This window comes from Vanacampus margaritifer, chromosome 13, assembly GCF_051991255.1.
Source record: "Vanacampus margaritifer isolate UIUO_Vmar chromosome 13, RoL_Vmar_1.0, whole genome shotgun sequence".
Lineage (NCBI taxonomy): Eukaryota > Metazoa > Chordata > Actinopteri > Syngnathiformes > Syngnathidae > Vanacampus > Vanacampus margaritifer.
Window position 1 is genome coordinate 14,058,790 of NC_135444.1, and position 16,452 is coordinate 14,075,241.

At 39.1% G+C, this 16,452-nt stretch overlaps 1 non-coding gene across 1 annotated transcript; it reads left to right on the forward strand.

Moving 5' to 3' along the window:
* The first annotated feature begins 7,634 nt into the window (after positions 1-7,634).
* On the forward strand, positions 7,635-7,709 carry trnai-aau (transfer RNA isoleucine (anticodon AAU)). The gene has a single exon. It is a non-coding gene; the product is annotated as a tRNA-Ile (tRNA).
* Positions 7,710-16,452: the final 8,743 nt, after the last annotated feature.

The following is a 16,452-nucleotide window of genomic DNA, read 5'->3' on the forward strand; positions in this document are numbered from 1 at the left end:
TTCTCCGTTCTTGTGTCGTGCGTGTTGCGAGTGCAACATTTCAGCATCATTATCCGTTCTATCTTTTGCTTGCGCCTGTCCCGTTGAATTTAAGGACTGGAGCGAAGAGAGGCCAGGTCTATAAAGGAACACTCGATACTCCATGAAAGCAGAGATGGAATCCGTAGTGGCTCACCGCCGTCCAACCACATCACAGCCCCTCCAGCCAGGCCGTCTCAGTGAGGGACTTAATGGGAATGAGGGGATCCATCCGTCTGGAAAGTGAATATTCGGATACAAAAAGGTTGTTGGCTGTTTTCTGTGCCATCTCCCTCAGGAATGATTCGGGGTTCACGTGGGTCCAACCCATATATTGCAGCTCTTTTATTGTCCTACTTCTGTCAGATAGCAGTCAGAGCGTTATCAGGGTTGTCAATCATGGATGTATATTAGCTTGGCTGCTTCAGCGCAACCAATGGGAATCGCAGGCTGTGTTGTGAAAATCGTTTTTTACTGGGCTAAGTGCATACAAACATTCCAAATAATTGCCAAGGCTTATTGTGGAAAGAATGAGCACAGCTGCCACACTCTTTCTCTTTCCACTCTGTATTTCTCGTCGGTACCAACCACCTCCATCATCTACACAGCATGTGTGCAAAGCCATTTGGACATTTCATTAATTTGAGTGATTTGGACCAGAAAAGGCAAAATGGTGTGAAAAAATGAAGTACTTTGGGACATTTTTTGCTTTGGTCGTTCTGTATTCTGGTTTTAGCTGCACATTTGGTTATTGTAACTCTAACATGTCTGTGACATTCTAAAAACATAAACAATTAACACTACAGCTACATGAGTGTTCTGAGAAAGTTCTGTCTGTTGCTTCCAATTCCAACAATAACGACCATAATGGTCGTTTTACCATGAACCAAAATATGGCCAAGTGTTACGTATTGTAGTTTAGAGACCTCTATGTTCTATCAGCCATGTTAAATAGCGAATAAAAACAGTAGGGAATCAAACCCAGGTCATCTGGTCAGGAAACAAACGTTTATCTTACGGAGCTAACAGGCCGGTAATGACCTTAGTGGGTTTTTTTTTTTGTGTATGTCAATTCGTTTTTGGACATTATTTCTGGGACTTCTGCCTTGGCTCTTCTACCATGGATAAGTACGTTTTGTGTTTAAATAGTGCTATTTGTTCATGTTTAATTTATTCTGAGCTCGTTTTTTGTCTTTTTTTTCTTTTTCTTTTTTTCCCGAGAGTATTGTTCAGTATTGTTCATTCGGTAATTTTACCAATTTGACATGTCATCATCATTGCTCTCTTTTCTTTCTTTTGTATGTGGGTGAGTATGTGTATGTGCGTGTGTGCATGCGTGCGTATGAGTGTGTGCGTATTCATGAGTTCACCTAAAACCTAATAAAAAATCCCATACCGTTCACCTAAACCGAACACTTCCAGCCAGAGTCGTGAGGCCGTCAGGAGACCCGAGGAAGGACCAAAGAAAAGAAAGAAAAGAAAGGAAAGTGACATTTTTGTCTTAAATGTCCGACTCATGTCATGCTATGTAGTTAGCTAGCTTCCCTCCCCCTAAAAAAATGAGCTTGCAAACGGTTTTATTTTGAAATATACCAGATCTACCTTGATGCCGACGCTCGACTTCCTGTCCGGCTCGTGTAATTTCTTCAGCTTCATGAAAATCTGAATGCGGCGTCCGGGAAAAATAGAACGTTTGCTGAAACCTTCCGCAGCGCACTGCAGTTGGTGTGAATTGACACGCAGACTCGAATGCTTTCGATTCCTTGTGGCGGCCGTACGGAAAACGCACCGCGTCCGTTCCGCAGTCAGTGTTTGCGTCATGGTTGAGATTAGGAAAAGGCACCGTGAGACCTAGAAAACATGTAGTCAACACTAAGAAAACATGTCATCAACACCAAAACAATCACTGGCCAAATAGCTCAGTCAGATAAACACTTGTCTTCTGACCAGATGGACCGGGTTTGAGTCTCACTTTAGTATTTTTGCGCTATTTAACATGGTCGGTAGGGGTCGCTAAACGAAAATACGTAACACTTGGTCGTACTTTGGCACCTTTTCAAAACAACCCATGTGGTCGTATTTATTGGAGGACTGTCTCTCCAATACCGATACCTCACACTCGGAAGAAGTGGATCGGGGCACAGGCTACGTGGTTGGAATCACCTGCGCGTGACTCAGGGTCTCCTCAATGTCATTCTCATCTTTCCTTCAAAAGGTGAGGTAAGCCGCATCGGAGCCGCAGCGCGACTCCTAACGAGGTGCCGCGTGTCTTTCCAGGCTGGAGCCGGAGGGGGATGAGGGTCCAGTAATTGCCCAGGGAAGTCGGAAAAGAGTGAAGGGAAGGTGATCCGACCAAGTCTGGTTCTTGAACATGTATCAGATCCATTACAAGTCCAGAAAGAATGCACAATAATTCGGGAAGGTTTGTGGATTCCAACTCAGTGGTCACAATTTGGTTGCGATTGCCACACCTTGCATGCTTGATCACTCTGAGAGAACAAAGTGAGTGAATAAATCCAATTATTCTAATATATATCCATCCATCATCTGCTTAGTTAGCAGTCGGACTTCACCCTGGATGAGTCCTCAGCCAGTCATAGGACACATCCAAGCATAGACAAAGATATAGAATAGAATATCACATTGAGTGTGACTTTACTAGTTTGTTTATTTATTTTGTTTTTCGGCCCTGCCAACATAAATAGTTCTACAATTGCTTCCTTTATTAGCATAGAAAGTCGGAATCACGAGTCTGTCAAGTCGCTTTGGCTAACTGTGTAATTCCGATGAGGTAGTTTTGTGTTAACTGGCTGACAGCAAACTGTTGTTTTGTCCAACTGTTGATGCAGTGCAGCATTCGAGCGCTTTAGCTAGCCAGCTAGCCGTTGAGTTAGCAGCCATCTACTTGTGACTCCAGGATAACCGTGTATTCTTGTGCCTCCCGTTTTTACGCTCATCACAAGATATCAACACTGTTTGCTGTTTTAACATTAAGTATTATATTTTTTTGGCCGTAAGTCACACTTTTTTCATAGTTTGGCTGGTCCTGTGATTTCTACGCTAGAAAGCGCTATCAGCGCAAATCTAGGGTAAAGTGCATGGTTGAAGTTTTCTTTCTTTTAGCATTTTTGCATACGGGCAGTTAGAAATGGACCCTTATGTTGATGTGGGACTGAACACAACCGACTTGATTCCGGTCCGATCAAAGCGGTTGCTCATTCCCTTCAAATTCAGCGCAGATAAGGCATGTGACCTACATGGCAGAAGCTAAACGGACTCGCCGGACTCCATGCAGGGATATCAGGGTGCGTTAAGTACATTAAAAAAGAACTGCAGATGATGTAAACGGATCTCGCTTCTTCACAATGTTGTAAGCTTGAAATTTAAAGTTCAGTGTCAGCTGGATTCAATTACAGACGCTCCCCTACTTACGAACATTCGAGTTGCGAACAACGGTACATACGAACATTTCTGCGCGTACAGTATGTCGAAAAATGTTTGGAAAGAAATGCTGTAAGTTAGATTTTGTATTGCGCGTAGTGCTTCTTTCCGCCGCTAATACCGACGCTTGGCGCTATGAGAGCTCATTGGAGGCTGAGCAACGTGGCGAGGAGGAGGAGGAAGAAAATGCCGGTCCCCATGAAGCAGGAAATAACTTTTGAAGCCGATTCCAGCGACGACGAAGAATCTCTCATGATATAAAATCCTCCTCTTCCTCCTCCTCCATCATCTCCTTAAGCATCGAGTACATCTTCCAAAAGTAAGTTAAACTTCATTTTATTTATCTTATTACGTACATGTACATACTGTGTGTGTCTCTCTCGCTCTCTCTCTCTAACATACGTAGTACAGTACAGTACTGTACGGATTCTCTCCATTTTATTGTTTTTTTCAGTACAAACCAATGCAGGTTACTTGTACAAGCCTTAAACATACTTATATAAACCTTCAATATACTTATATAGGCTTTAAACATAAATTATAATACAAAATATAGCACTGAAGCAACTTACGAACAAATTCACCTTACGAACGATCGTCCGGAACGTAACTCGTTCGTAAGGTGGGGAGCGTCTGTACTCCCCCTTTAACACCTTCCATCCATTTTCTATGCTTGCTTATCCTGTTCAGGGTTCCGGGCAGCTACAGTAGAACCGAAAGGCTGACGGGTAAGAGAATGAAAAAGAAGCCTAAATGACTTCAATAAATGTGCACGATACGAAATGTCAACACATTTGCTGAATGTGTGCTTCATGCATGTGGTGGTCTTAAATTGCAAAAAAGGCACCTTTATTTTAAGAGCTGAATTCGAACCCTCTCTTTTTTGTCCCAAATAGCTCCCCAAGACGGAATATCCTGTTTTACTTGACGAGGCCCATAATAGCTATCAATGACAGTTTATCCCTTTCCCTCCCTGCGGTACGCCAAAAGGTTATAAAAGCACTATAATTTAGTATTTGTAACAGGAAATGTGATCACCGTGACAATTACGAATAACAAATGAACCATTTCATGCTCGTTTATGATTCTTACATCACGGCTCTCGCATTTGATCCGGTGCTGTTTCCACCGTATGTTTTTCCAGCTCACCTGTAATACAATGACTACTGTGTAACCTTCAAAAGTATGTCAAGGGCAGCCCGCGTGAGACATTTGACGCATGAATTAAAGCTTAGTGCGGCATGTGGTTCAGTGCAAAAAAAACGTCTTTTTCCAAGCCAACCTATGAAGGCACTCGAGGCTGGTCAAGTTGCACCCGATGTAGGCACGAGTGCGGTGTGCATTACCTGCATGAGTGATGGTGCATTAAAGTCATTAGATGAATCATCTTTTTAGAATTTGGATTGGCTGAGCAGAAAGCAGGTCTTAGTGAGATGATGAGACTTCATCAGCGTTCACGCGGTTACGGTAACGATCATATTTTGCTGTAACGTAGTACTATAATGAATTACTAGCAAAATCAAATAGCTGTTAAAATGGTTGTAAAAGTTTGATCATGCATCCTGCTGACATTTTCAAATTATCCATGATTTCGTTCACTCAGTATTATGCCTCTTGCTTTGACCTTTGGTTTCCTAATAAGTCCCACAACTTAGTGTAATTAGTTTTTCAGTGACTCGTTATATATGCATCAGTAAGTAAAATAGATTCATCATGATAACATACAGTAGCTTGCAAAAGTATTAACCCCCTCTTACTTTTTGACCTTTCGCCTCATTTCAGGCTTCAAGCCTAAAGATATCAAATCAGATTATTATTTTTTTTTTTTAAGAATCAACACAATCATGAAGTGGTATGAAATGAACATGATGTTTTATACTTTTTTTTCCCAATTAAATATCTGAAAAGTAGGGCGTGCGAAATTGTTCACCCCCTTTTCTCTCAGCGCAGCCAACTGACTCAAGAGGTTCCCTGATCATTTCTCAATGTTGGCCAAAATGACATGACGATCAAAAAGAGAGTTAAGCTGTGTGTAATCGTCTCAGTATAGATGTTGTAAGTCAGTTCATGTAGGCCTACCTAATATCTGTCAAACTAATGTTATTTTTTGTTTAAAAGCAAACAAAAATTTATTGATTGAAAAGCTATAAATCAAAAATCAAACACCAATAGTTGATTTAGTGGCTTAAGTACAAAAGCCATTACAATTATTATCCTGTTATGTTATCCTTATTGTCTTCTAAAAGGCCATCAATATTTTAAAGTTAAATGTCCAGAAAGCCTTATAATATAAACGCTTCAATTTCAACAGCCACTATCGCTCCCCAAAGAGTGTTTATTTGTTCTCACGCGTATAACGTGTGTTTAGTTTGTGCTCACTGGGGGGACAGATGAGAATACCATCCCCATCATCTTTTTTTCCTGAGCTCAAGGCTACACTTCATTGGCTTCTCACGCTCCCTCCTGGTGACTCTCTCGTCTTTCCTAATGTCCTCACAACAAAATAGCCGTGATGGCTTTTTTTTCTTATAAGCAGCCAGGTGGAGTCAGGGCCAGGTCAGTTAACAGCGGGGGAGAAAATGAAAAATTTGTCTGGCTATGTGGGTGACATCAGACCAGGAAAGAAAAAAACGGAGGCTTGTTTCTACAAGTACAATTTAACTAGATCCAAAAGCTTTATCAAAAACGATGCCTTTACTTTATTTATGCATTTTATTCCCCTAAAATCGGTTAACTGAAATATATTTAATTATGTTTTATTCAGTTACCTGATTGCTGATTTCAAAATGGATCCATGGGACAAAGGGGTCCTGAGCAGTGCCTGGCCTCACGGGAAAATGTCCGGTTGTCTAGATTATCCACTCCGGGCCTGCATACATACATACATATATAGTTGCAGTTTTTAGTGGTGTAAAAGGGCAATGCATCAACATTTTTTTTTAGAAACATTACTTCAGATAGCTTTGGAAAAGTATATTTATCTGTGCATTGCGGTTTAACAAAAACAATTTGAATCGGAAAATCGGTTTTGATTTAAAATATGTGAGTGACCAAAACCGAATCATCCCACTTTAAAACGTATTGAAATATGTATCAAATTAACCTTTTATTGGAGAGATGCACACCCCTAATTTTACAGTATCTGCTGACCACACATATGTACGACTGAACCCAAGAATCGGACACACACGGACAAAGACACTGGAATTTAGAAGATGATTCAGTAAAAATTAGGGGTGCTAGAGTGCCGAATAAGAGCTGACGTAATGACGCACAAACCTTTGACGTCACAAAATCCCTTCACATAAACACGCTGAGATCCCTCATGTAATCGCCGCTGTCGGGAACGATCGATGAATCAGCGAATGAATCTGTTTTCTCACTTGAAAAATTCTCATTAATCACAATCGCAGAGCGTCTGAGTCTTCGTCCATCTTTATTTGCGTCACTTAAGACACACCCGATATTGTGTCTGACCCATCTTGCAAATATCTGCTTTCCCCTGATGCCAAATACCGCAGATACCAGTTGTTAGTTTTCCATCTGGTGTGAACGATCAATAGAGAGAACATAGGAGGAGTTGAGCAACGGGAGTAATAATAATAAAAAAGAAAAGCAGGAAATAACTGCATAAGTCAATACATAAATCGTCCAAAAGGGTTTTACAATTTCATCCGGCCTCAGTGGCGAAAAAAAGCTGTTGAATCAGCTGAGGTCAGTGCATGTTAAATGTGTGGGTGTCAAAGCAGACGCTATAAATCAATGGTGACTTTACAGACAGCCATAAGCTGCTCCATAGCCATTTATTTAGTCATAGGAAATATTCTTTTAAAGACTGCGTGGTTAAAATAAAAAAAACTACCAAAAGCAGTGTGCACTCACTTAGCCTTACAAATGTTTCAGGTGTGATTAACAATTCAGTTCACTGCAATTTGTTCCATGACGCTGGTTGATTTTCAACTATTCTAAATTCACTAATACATTTTGAATGCACATGTTTTGGGCCTATACTGGCCTTATGTTTAGGCGTCAGGTACTCGTGGAGGCTGCTGCGAAATCTGACATGGAGTAAGTCATCCACGGCAGTAGTTGGCGCTATACTGCGGTAATTTGACACATTGGCGAATCATGAAATTTTATATCGGTACTCAGTGTTGACAACATTGGTTACATGTGGCCGGTTGGCTCAGCTGGTTAGAGCGTGGTGCTAATAACGCCAAAGGTCATGGGTTCGATCCCCTTACAGGCCATTTCCTCATTGTGGGACTTATTACTTATAGCTGTATGGACGCATAAAGCTTGTGGAAATGCTTTACCAAAAAGGTCTATAAAAACACAAGGGCCGTCTCACTTATATATAAAAAAAACTGTTTTATGATCACACATTTTACTGTAAAAAGTAACCTTGGACAATGAGCTGCATGCTGCTACACCTTGTCAGTTTGCTCTGGTAAATTTCCATTACAGAGATAAAAAAAAAATTCTCAACGTTTCGCTCTGGCAAAGCTCCGAAAGCTGGAAGAAGATCACTTAAAGATTTGAGCTGTCTGCTTGAGAGCTGAAAAAAAAAAAGCACATACTGATCATTTTGACCTCAGCTGCATTGGCTATCTTGTGTTGTACAAGCACACGCGCACACACACAAACAAAATCATTTAAATGGAGTGGTAGGGGGCTTTCCAAGCCAAATCTTACTTAGTCCGGTGGCTTCATGGGGACTGCAGTGAAGATCCGTAGCAATTAGATGAGCCATCCTTGAAAATCGTACATCTTCAATCAATTTTGAGCTTGTGATACAGTTATGGACCGGCAAAATTCAACCGTATCTTGAGATGGACCACCATGCAAGTCATGTTGTTTCTATTCAGTATCGTATTCCCTTTTTGAAATGTCTGCTGAAGAGCACAAACTATGAGTTTTGCAGCAAAAAAGTGTTTTGTCAGGAAAAAACACTCCCCAACGTGTTATTGTGGCGGTTTAAACGTGATACATCCACAAAAAATGAATCCCATGTCTAAAGCGGATAGACACACATATGTTTTTTGGATTGAGCGGGTTAGAAAAATACGAGCGGAGCTAATTTATGTAGTTGAAGGCTCAAATTATTTGTCTAGCTCTGTTACTCGAGGAAAGCATCCATTTTTGTTAATACGATGCCTGCTGTCCGACAGAACATTTTTATTTAGTTGGTGTTGTGTGATTTGACATGAAACAGAAGGATTTTTTTTCAACCTAGCGTTATGAAATGTAACACTTTCCATTTATGAAAGAATCTGTTTTAATATGAATATGCTTGTTTGATGGCTTATGTACATCATTAACCTTATAACTTACCTTACAGCTTCCAAATGTAATCTTTTTATTTCTATTTTATAGTCAAAAGTGTATGCTTTCACTTAAAACACAATTAGGACTTGGATTTTTTCCCCTCTTTTTTTTTTTGCCAGACAACCTTACAGTTAGGAATAGTGAACAATTCAGATGATAGCATATTTTCTATAAGCTTCAATAATTGGAATAATTAAATTGTCTACGTGAATGTGAGTGCCTTGTGATTGGCCAAAGTCAAACAAGATAGATTCCAGCTCTATCTATCTATCTATCTATCTATCTATCTATCTATCTATCTATCTATCTATCTATCTATCTATCTATCTATCGCTAGCTAGATTGCTAAATTCCTACCTAGCTAGCTAGCTAGATTGCTATATAGCTACCTAGCTGGCTAGCTAGCTAGATTGCTATCTATCTATCTATCTATCTATCTATCTATCTATCTATCTATCTATCTATCTATCTATCGCTAGCTAGATTGCTATATAGCTACCTAGCTGGCTAGCTAGCAAGATTGCTATCTATCTATCTATCTATCTCCTCTATTTATCGATCTATCTATCTATCTATCGCTAGCTAGATTGCTAAATTCCTACCTAGCTAGCTAGCTAGATTGCTATCTATCTATCTATCTATCTATCTATCTATCTATCTATCGCTAGCTAGATTACTAAATTCCTACCTAGCTAGCTAGCTAGATTGCTATATACCTACCTAGCTGGCTAACTAGCTAGATTGCTATCTATCTATCTATCTATCTATCTATCTATCTATCTATCTATCTATCTATCTATCTATCTATCGCTAGCTAGATTGCTAAATTCCTACCTAGCTAGCTAGATTGCTATATAGCTACCTAGCTGGCTAGCTAGCAAGATTGCTATCCATCTATCTATCTATCTATCTATCTATCTATCTATCTATCGGTAGCTAGATTGCTAAATTCCTAACTAGCTAGCTAGCTAGATTGCTATATAGCTACCTAGCTGGCTAGCTAGCAAGATTGCTATCTATCTATCTATCTATCTATCTATCTATCTATCTATCTATCTATCTATCTATCTATCTATCTATCTATCTCCTCTATCTATCTATCGCTAGCTAGATTGTTAAATTCCTACCTAGCTAGCTAGCTAGCTAGATTGCTATATACCTACCTAGCTGGCTAACTAGCTAGATTGCTATCTATCTATCTATCTATCTATCTATCTATCTATCTATCTATCTATCTATCGCTAGCTAGATTGCTAAATTCCTACCTAGCTAGCTAGATTGCTATATAGCTACCTAGCTGGCTAGCTAGCAAGATTGCTATCCATCTATCTATCTATCTATCTATCTATCTATCTATCTATCTATCTATCTATCTATCTATCTATCTATCTATCTATCTATCTATCTATCTATCTATCTATCGCTAGCTAGATTGCTAAATTCCTACCTAGCTAGCTAGATTGCTATATAGCTACCTAGCTGGCTAGCTAGCAAGATTGCTATCTATCTATCTATCTATCTATCTATCTATCTATCTATCTATCTATCTATCTATCTATTTACTCAATTCCATTTCCTCGAGCAGATCAAATCCATGCTCCATCGGTTCTAAGTCTGAATATTGACTTCTAAAATCTTCCACTGCTTTCATCTGATGAATCTATGCATGACCGTATTTCTAGTATAGCTGAAGGCAAAAGACACAGTTGGTCACTTGCCAATGTATGCAATGCAAAGTGTGTAGAAGGTCATTGAAAAAAAAAAGAAAAGAAAAAAACAGCACAAAATGCAAGCTTAAATTGTTCTACGTAGTCTATGGCCTTACTTGGACCAGACGTGTTTTATTGCAATCACAGGTGCACATGAGAATGTGTTCACTCTGCATACACAATTTCTGCAGGCATCCAGAGCCAGCGCTATTTGAGCGGCTTCACTTTTCCAGATGTGAAATTATGGCAGCGGGAACCTTAAAAAAAAAAAAAAAATCAACAACAAAGGAATGACTCTGTATTCGCACAGCATTTTCAAACGACATGTTGCGGAAAATGGTGGTCAGCATCTAAACATGGTTTGTTTCAAACTTCAGTTCTTGGCACGATAAGGATCCAGGTTTTTTTTTTTTTTTTTTTACACGTGAGGCGAAAAGAAAACGCAGATGTGCGCTCACGCCGTCTCCGCCAATTAAATTGTCAGCGCTGATTGCGACACTTTTTGCGCCTGACCGCAAAAACGCGCGTTGGTCCAAGACTCTTCGTCAACTTGAAGATAGTAATAAAGATACAAGTTGGTTGTGGTTCATGTCGCCGCTCACATGTGGAAAATGTTTTAGGGCTTGCAGGGATGAATTCTGGGGGGGGGCGCTTTAGCCAAATCTGTTACATCAAATATAGAAAAGGTAGCTAAGACCTATTGCAAAGATTATTAGAGCTTTGTATGATTTCATAGTAGACAAGCATCATTGCGACACATTTATTCCCATAACATTATGATTCATCCATTTTATGTTGCACTGGTGAGCTCGAACCTCTCCCAAATGATTTGGGGGAGATTGGTGGGGTAAAACATTGAACTGGAACGCCACCCACTCTTTAACTTTGAAAAATTGTGTGTATTCATCCAGAATTAAACGAGTAAAGTTAAAAATGTGTAGATTTTATTGATGAATGCATTTGACCAACTAAAATTGAGAAACATTTGAGAAAATGATCCTATTTCTTGAGCTTGATGAAATTGTTAAAATTATGGTAACGTTATCTTCTTTTTGGGATGCAAATGTTTGGTAATTTAATAAAAAAGTGTTTGTTTTGGTCTCGCCTTACCCACTCCGCTGGGATAATTCTTCTTTATTTTCCTCACATTGCGCCAACACGTTTGTTTTGAAACTCTCTTCCTGAATCAAGTCTACAAATGCACTGTGAAAAGATAGAATAGTCCATTGCATGAGAAGCAATCAGATGAAGCATTTTGATGGGTTTCAAAATTAATGTTAAATAAAAAATAGTTACTCTAAATAAAATAAAACTTTATTAGTCCGTTTTTATAGGAGGGCCTGGAAATGTTAGGGCGCCAAGCAATTGTAAGCTCCCCCGTCCAACCTGATGAATATTGAGAGGCGTTGTAATTGTGAATTTTCTCAGTTTCAGAAATATAAAAAATACATTTACAAAAATCGAACATGAATAAATCATAAAGTTTGCATTGTCATCCTGGGGTGTTGTGTGAAGAATTGTTCATCGATTTGGCTATGAATATTTTACGGGATAAAATAAACTCCATTGGTACTAACTAAACAAGAAGCCGGGACAGTTATACATGAATAAGTCATTAAGGTCAACATGGCAGTGTCTTAAAAGTAGGTCGGGTGTCATTTAAGCAGCACATAATTCAGTCTGGGAAGCGTTTTTGTGTTTCTGGCGAGGGCGATGACGCGTGGCCATCGCAGACGCTGAGCTACGGTCTCGGAATCCAGACTGGCCGTGTCCTTTGTGTGAACAGGAAGTGCTTCTGTTTGGCAGCTCGGAGGGGGGGGGCTCAGCACGCCCACCGAGCCTTCGTGCTATGAGACGATTTGCATTGCATGCGACCCCGTGATCGCCTGAGGAACGTTTGGGGTGTTTGTTGTTGTGTGTGCAGGGGGTGCTTACTGTTTTGCTTTGAGTTTGTGACATTTAACTCTCCATTTGCCAAATTTTTCATTGAACTGTGGACTATAAATCCAGCAAAAACTAAGACTTCCATCAAAAAAAAAAAAGGGGGGAAAAAAAGCCAGAATATCACACAAACGTCTTTTTGAGAATAAATATTATAACACTTGATTCTTAACTTATTTAACTACAATTGTAATGGAAATTTACCAGAACAGGTTATATAGTTAACGTATGTTTCTGATTCCGATTCAGATGACTTTAGTGATCCATAAAAGTCGAATTCCACCAGTCACAACCCATCCAAGAATCATGAAAACAACAATGATCAATAGAGAGAGTCAGAATGAGAAGCCTGGCGGGCCACCTTTCAGGGCCTGAGTTTTTTAGATGAAAAAGAAAAAGTGTGAGGGAAAAAAAAAACAAGGCTCAAGCTCTGTTCCTTAAAGGGGGCACAGTATAAACCTGGAAACCATGTTTGGGGTTCGGCATTTGCAAATTTACAGATTTAAAAAAATAAATAAAAAATTTAAGCCTATTTGCTGTTTTTGTCCTCAGACTTAAGCCACAAACAGGACTGCTTTAGTGCCATCTGGTGGCAATTTTATGTCGAGTTGTTGAAGTGAATTGAAGAGCTTCATTTAGACCAGTGGTGTCCAAACTCGATCCTGGAGGGCCAGAGTGCTGCAGGTTTAGGATGTTTCCCTGCTCCAATGAACAGGATCATTATCAGGTTTATGCAGATCTTGCTGATGAGCTTCAGGTGTGTTGGAGAAGGAAAACATTAAAAAAAACCTGCAAGACTCCGGCCCTTGAGGACCAAGTTCGGACATCACCGATTTAGACAAACTAGTCTTTTGCCGGCATGGACTCAAGTAGTTAGTATTAAACCAACCCCACAACTTTGGCTAACAAACATTGGTTTAGCTTAAAGCTAACAAAAAAAAAGCAAATTGTCATAGATGGGCTTATGAGTAGCATTGGTGTCACAGAGATGTAACCCTTTAAGTCAAGCATTTTTAACACAAATGACGGAGCAAGATGTATAACAATAATAATTAATAATAATAATAAACATCATAACAAAACTCACAGGTGTATCTTCTTTATCCTCTGTGAAGAATGACTAATATTGCAACATCTAATGAGGAATTGTGACCATCTCCTTCATGTATCTGTACGTCTGTACTATACTGCCCTCTGGTGGCCATTGTGCCCACATCAGAAGGCGTGTGGTAAAGGCCCGCATTCTACCAGTCTTGGTAGAACGTCACCTCACCCCGCGATTGCCATGACTGCCCTGCACTCCAGGAGCTCACCTCGCTTTGTACGCCCCCGCCTCCTCCTCATCCTGCCTTCCTCTTTTGCCTCGCTCAAAGGCAAACTTTCCAACAAAATGAATTAACCGCCACTTTCAAAAAAAGATGCTACCTTTCACAAGCAAAATGCCTTATTATTGCAACTCATGTAGCAAACGTGACGCCTAGGCTTCATTCCAGTCGTGCAAATTCTGCTTTTTACACCCCAAAGGTTATTTTTCCTTCATATGTGCCAAACTGGGAAAAGACCAGTCATGAGCAGACGTGAATTACAAGTGATTCATGTCACAAATACCCGCTCCTCATAAACAAAAAACTAATTTTAGCCTGACATTTTTAATACTTCACTTTAAAATGATTATAATGCAGTGGCTCATTTTCCATCCCTCATCACTCCAGCAGGTCAGGCTTGAGCTCAAATGAAGCGTCTTTACAGCGTGATAATATCGTACTTAATGACGAAAATATGTCGTTAAATGCCTACAAATTATATCACAGTCCATTACATGCTCTCATTTACGTTTTAAGTGTTTCAGCTCGCAACCGTTGAATGTGGTCTAGTAAAAAATACATTAAAAAATTAAAGCCTTCCAAAACACTAATAGCGCATCTATGAGCTGCTATATTTGAGGAAATACGGGAGCGGCCATTTTGCCAAGCGCTATCGACTTAAATTGACATCACAGTTGTTCAAGGCTCAGGCAACGACCAATCACAGCTCACCTGTTTTCTGAAGCTGAGCTGTGATTGGTTGTTACCTGACCTGAGTAACTGTGATGTTTTTTTTTTCACTCGACAGCGAGTGGCAAAATGGCCGCCTTCTGATATTGATCAAAGCTGCTGGATTTTGCGGCTTAACACGATATTAACCAAAATACAGTATTTAGACTAGTGGGGCTGCATAGAACATATTATTGTTATTTATTAAAAGGACTCAAAATGAAAATAACATTTTCTTTTAGTGCATATTTGTGATGAAAATTTTGTTTTTAATATTACAGTATTTTCGCATATGGCCTGACCTCACTCTTTGACTCTTGTCTTGGCCCTTTAAATATGAATGTAATAATAAATAGGTGAGAGATAAGAGACTGTCACAGCTCACCTGTTTTCTGGGTTTGGTCATGTGACGTTTGGCAAGCTGAGCCCTGAGATGAATAACACATAGAACGCATTATTGTCAAAACCATTTTTGACTTGGCTTTCCCTTTTAAGATTTGCATTTGTGCACTGTGCAGTTGCTTTCGAGTTTGGATGAAGCTAACATGCATGTTTTTGGATCCACACAGGATGGCCTGAGGATTCAAATCACAGAACATCTTGACCCACACTGAAGTCACTTTTGATCAACAAACCAGGAATAATTATAGAAAAAAAAATCTCAAGAGATCATCTACAATTACGGTTAAGTTCGTGTGGGAAATCTGACAGAATTAGACTTTAATTCTTATATGGTTATGACAGTCTCCGCGGCGTGGACAGTGCCTAAGCGTCGACTTATTTTAATTATGCAATTTGAATCTAAAAATGGAGTGTACTTGTAAATCTTTGGAGGACACACAGATGCTGCGTACATCAAAATTCTTTCTTTTATATGAAAGTAAGTACTTTCCCTGCCTCACATTTAAGATGCCAGGAGTTATTCTAAAGAGCTCTTCTTTTTGCAACTTAATGACATTTTTTTTGGGGTCTATATTTGCATTTTATTCATACATTGTGTGCACATACGGGCTACTCACAATATGCAAATGATAAAAAAAAAATACAATTACTGTAACCTTCCAAATAATTCCAATGTGATGCATAATGAGATGTATTCATCCACATCCCTCCCTGCATAATAAGCATCTGCAAAACACATAACAGTAGCCGGCTGCACTGCAAGGTCCTTAACTGGGAAGGAAAAAGGGGCATATTTGTAGATCGCCTAAGGTAAAGCTTTACTCTGTTGTGACCAAAAGAAACCAGAACAAAGTGTGCATTTGGCTACTCGAGATGGAAACGGCTAAAACGACAGTATGAAAATACTGTGCCAATCAAAATTTAGCATTATTATCTTTTTAAAGCTTTTTCAACTGAGTATTGGATCTGTTAACCTCAATTTTTATTTTTAAACAATTTTGATGAATGGATTCTGCAGAAATTTTAGTAGCATATATAGGCCTATGTATATTAATATATGTGCTTTGTTCATATTATTTTAGATAAACTACAAAAGTACTAACAAATGTATTACAGACAACTGTATTATAATAATTACATTGTCAGTATATTTGTCCGTGTTTGCTGTGACTACAAAGGCGACACTGCCACCTGGTGGACACACCATATTAATGCAGCAAAACGACTCCGATTGGGGGCGGGCAGACAGACAGACAGACAGATAAATAGATAGATAGATTCAACAGGTTCAACGTTGAGAAATTCAGTAGCATAACTGAAATAATAAATGTACATTTTTTAATCATGTTTATTAATATTATTATGCACTTTGACCTAATTTTATTAAGGTTTATTGATTGTTATTTTGTTTAAAGTCGCCTGGTATTTGTGATAGCAGATGCATTAATATATATATTTTTTTAGTCCTTATTTGTTTCATTTATTTTATATATTTATCATATAAATATATTAGTGTTATTAAGTAATTTAGTAGCTTATGTTCATTGTTACTTATTGTTTTTGTAATGCACTGCCTGTTA